This window comes from Portunus trituberculatus, chromosome 48 (assembly GCF_017591435.1).
Source record: "Portunus trituberculatus isolate SZX2019 chromosome 48, ASM1759143v1, whole genome shotgun sequence".
Classification (NCBI taxonomy): Eukaryota; Metazoa; Arthropoda; class Malacostraca; order Decapoda; family Portunidae; genus Portunus; species Portunus trituberculatus.
The window spans coordinates 2,243,577-2,248,424 of NC_059302.1; the positions used below are offsets into that span (position 1 = coordinate 2,243,577).

Here is a 4,848-nt window from a genome sequence, read left to right on the forward strand (position 1 = left end):
CAGTTGTTGGTAAGTAAAAATACAAATAAGGAGGAAAAGGGATGGCAATGTTAGGGGCTAAGAAAAACTTGATTGCTCTCATTGATTACATAATGGAGGTGTTTGGAGGTATAACTCAACGCGGTAAAGGCGGCACCGCTGAGCTGGCTGGAAGTGGACGGCAGCTGAGAGTTCGTCGTCTAACAAAGCCTCATGGTAAGCGACTGTGCGCACTCCGTAGATTTGAACTGAGTCATTGTTGTGAAATCCTTTTGGTGCGGTACTGTCTCACTGCTTTCAAAGGCTACAGTGACGATTACTTAGCTTCTCAAGAGTCTTTTTATCTTCACTCTTATATAATCTTCATTGAATTATCACGTGTCATGAAGATAATGCTGAAAATGACAATAATTTCGACTATAAGCTGCTGGGTGTGTTCATTGTGTTGGTGGTATGGTGCAGCAACGTTTCAGCATGCGGCCCGCGGACTACTGCTGTACAATCTTAGGGGAGGGGAATTGACGTCACAAACACATAAGCCTTTCACACCTTTCACCTTTCCGCTAACCTCAATTTCATCTCACTTAGTTTCGATAGTACAAGTTATAGACGGCTGTATTGTTGTTATTATTAGTATTGTTGTTGTTGTTGTTGTTGTTGTTATATATACATACATATATTATTTTTTATTGCTAGATTCTATTCAAAGTGCATGCATTCATTCCAATATTAAGTTGCAAATTTGAAAAGGTTCGTGTATATAAGATAGAGACAATTAATTAACATTTTTCTCTCATGATTTTTGGGTATGAAGACGATTTTATTTGCATTAGGTAGGGTCTATGGAGGTCAAAATATTAATGGCCAGAGTCCTCACTATTTTAGCCCCAACATAAATTTCTGAATCTACATAAAATCACCAAAAACTAACCAGAATGACTATGTAAAACGCGGCATGGTACTAAAGGGGTTAAGAACTTAGTCACTAAGAGTTTGAAGGAACAGTTTTATTGTTTTTTTTTTTTTTTTTTTTTTTTTTAAGTGCTCTGATTCATCGTCGTCAAAGGGAACCCACACCGCCATTTCCAAGACAACTAGTGCGCTCACCAACACATTGCTCCTTACTTGATTTATCAGGTACTTTTTTACGAAATACAACTAACATATACATAGTGCATACTTGAACTTTCTTAACGAGACATACAACCAAAGACGGACGAAGAACCTGCTTAACAAACTTTTCCTATAATTTTTTTTTTCTCTCTCGTTGCAGCAAACCCGGACAGCGGTTGTGTACACCTGATACTTTCAATAACGACGTAATGGGACAAAAAAAAGCACATGCCTGAGATCCCGCAGCAAGATGTGGGAAAAGAGGGAGGGATACAAGGCAGACATGGACGAGGCGGCAGTGAGACTCAAGGTAGTAAAAGGAGAAACAACGGTACTTACTTCACTTCACTACACTTCACTTACACACGCGCCTTGTTATTACATTGCTGGAAGTGCTCATCGTAAAGCAACACACGAGTAGTTTCTTTTTCCTTTATTTGATTTCGGTTTATTAATTTGTCCATTCATTTATGTAAGTCTATTGTCTTATACACATTAATGAATTCTTATTTTTACTTTTGTGTCTGATTTACCCAAGGTCTTAATGATCACGTTGTGTGTGTGTGTGTGTGTGTGTGTGTGTGTGTGTGTGTGTGTGTGTGTGTGTGTGTGTGTGTGTGTGTACGTAATTACTCCATCTATAATCAATTAATGACAATAAATTCACATTTACCCACTTGAATATGAACACACACACACACACACACACACACACACACACACACACACAGAATATAGATACAAGTAAACATTTGCTCGGTGGAATAACAGGCAGGATCGTGACAGGGTGACGTCGTGCTCTGCTTGGCCCCTGCTGGCGGTTCTGAATGGAGGCTTCGCACTGTGAAGGCTGGGGGAAGCTGTGCAATGTTTCCAGACACGGCATTTGCAACGGTGCTCGGATTAACAACATGCAGGAGTGTACCGGTGCGAGGCGTCAACAGTTCATGTCAAGTCCACCTCATCACTTGCTGTCACTCTGATGTCGCCTCAATCTTAAGCCTTAAATATACATGGATACGTATAACTCAATCCTTACCTCTCATTTCTCCTCACATCTTTTTTTCTTTTGTATAACCAGTTTTCTTTCCTTTTTTATCTATATTTTCCACAATGGTGCATGACGATAGCATAACTAAAAACACTAAACAAGTTGAGTAATAGGATTTTTTTCTTTTTAGTTAAACCTTTCTTTGGTAAACTGAAACATCCTGCATGTTTCTGTATTTCCAACTTGCTATGACTTGACTTCATTTAAGAGGGAGGTTTCAAGACATTTATCCCTTTATTTTAGGGAGAATGGGGGTTAAGTCTCTCGGGCCTGCAAGGGGACTGGCAACTTAGTAGGCTCTTTTTTTTTTTTTTTTTTTACATTGGCCTTGACCAACTTTCCCCTCTTACATAAAAAAAACAAAAACATTATGACTCACGCAGTATGCCGGCAATAGTTTAGGTAAAATAAACTCGCTAGTCAGAATGAAGAGGAAGCAATTTACCACCTCGATCTGTAACACCTTTTAAAATTAGATATTTCCGGGATTTTTTTCTTTCTATCTATAATATTACCGCTTTTATATTAAGGACCTCGAAGATGTAAAAAAGAAAATAAACGAATCAAAATAACAGCAACTGACACTATTCCGAGACAACATTATTTTTTTCCTTCTTCAGCTTTCAAGGAAACACGATCCTTGCCACGGCTTCAGATAACAAGGACAAAAAGGACATTCTGGACTTGCTGCGCCGTTTTTCTTCTTGTTCTTTTTCTTTTATTTTTCTATCAAGTATTTAGTTTGATAATCTATCCCGGGCTCTCTTTTGCGGATCGAAAATTCATAGAGCCAGACATATATTCTGAGATACTTCGGTCCTTCATCAAGACTACACATGCTTAATGCGGTTTAATAAAACTTCCACAAGGATTTTCACATAATTGATGTAGAATCTTTGTTGAATCATTACTAGAAACATGAGAACAACCTTGAAGACCCTTAATAACTTCCACTACAACCTGCTAAAAGTCTTCAAGGCACGACACTCGAAATGCATAAACTCTTTCACTACGACATGAAACAAAAAGCACCCTCAGAAGTAATACATGGAATCTCTATATGCATCTACAACAAAGGAGGTGATAAAAGAGAACAGATCTAGCCATTTCTACGCCGGTTAAAGCAAAGACGCCTGAGTGATTATTAACTTCTTCAGTACTGGGGCACATTATTACCTTGAGATTTGTGTATGTGTTAGATCCCTTTATTGACATTAGGAAGGTCTATGGGAGTCAGAAGATTAATGGCCACAGTCTTCACTATTTCAATCAAAAGTCTCTGAAGCTGTATAGAATTACCAAATAGTAAGCAAAATGAATATGAAAACGGCATTGAAGGGGTTAATTAAGAAAACATGTTTGCAAGTAGCAGACAAAGGGTTAATGCAGACTAAGTGAACGTATACATGGCTGCATTACACAGTGTGGTAGTCTAGATATCACAGTTCCCCTTGCGTCCCTGAGTGAGTAGTAGTTATCCTCCACCGCAGGTTCAGAGGCCAAGGCGAGGGTGTCGTGGGCAGAGAGGTACAGCAACGCGTAGCTTGGGGAATGCAGGGACGTGAAGTTGTTCGGAGATGCGAGAAAAGCCTTAGCAACGGGACCTCTTCACCTGGGAAGCATTTTTTTACCACGAGTTTTGGGCAAGATTGGACGATTTTGTTTAGATTAGGAAGAGTCTATGGAGGTCAGAAGATTAATGGCCAGAGTCTTCACTATTTTAATCCCCACCTAAGTATCTGAAGATGTATAAAATCACAAAATGATAAGTAGAATGAAAATGAAAACCCGTCTTGGTACTGAAGGGCTTAATTTTCTTGGTAAGTATTTCAAAACTCTTTGTTCTCTTACTAAGACTATTTTCAGAGGATATATGGGTACTTAGAGGATTTTCATTTTCTTTCTGTTGATAATTCTGAATACTTGTTAAATCATCACTGAAATCTCAAGAATATCCAGTAACTTTCATCAGAGGCCGTTACAAAGAGAGGAACTTAAGATGCCGCTATATTTGAGTGTGTTTCTTTTGTTTCTCGAGCTTTTAATCTTTCAGTACTGCTGTGTGCATAGTAGAGATTGCTCAAATACTTCTTTGCATTCTGTCTCCAGTGTTCAGATACATTTAAAGCTCCTTTGTATATAGTTGTGCTAAAAAAAATCAAATTCTTCGTCTCTATGCTGGTGAATACACACATAGATATAATTTCCTGTTCGTGTCCCTTTTCAAAACTTCCCAGCATTCCTCGCCTTGAGAAAAAAAAAAAAAAACATTACAACTCGCAAGACGTAACAGCCCTAACGACAGACTGGATAACCTGATGCAGGAACACAATAATAAGGTTGGTGAATCAAAGGCCTAGATTCTGAAACACTTCCGCGCCGCACCTTCACAATTTTCAAAGGGCTCTAGTTGAAGTGACACGGGTTTTTAAGGATGTTTCTGTAATTCTAGTGACATGTTAACGAGTTTTCTGCATTATCAACAGGAAAAATACTCTTTAGAACTTGGTTAATCTTCTCTTTAGTCTTTGAAAATGATCACGGTGAGAGAGGGAAGCGTTTCTGACTATGACGCTAAGGGCTTAGACGTGACCACAGTGCATGGACAACAAGAGCACAAAAGGAGCTATTAAGACTATCCTCAATGTGTCCATGCGATCAAATAGAAACTCACGAAAATAAATAATACGAAGAAGAAAGAAGGA

At 38.7% G+C, this 4,848-nt stretch overlaps 1 long non-coding RNA gene across 1 annotated transcript; it reads left to right on the plus strand.

Moving 5' to 3' along the window:
* On the plus strand, window positions 1-2,120 carry LOC123498532. Its single transcript, XR_006672707.1, has 2 exons — window positions 1-1,402; window positions 1,879-2,120. It is a non-coding gene; the product is annotated as an uncharacterized LOC123498532 (long non-coding RNA).
* The last annotated feature ends 2,728 nt before the right edge of the window (window positions 2,121-4,848 follow it).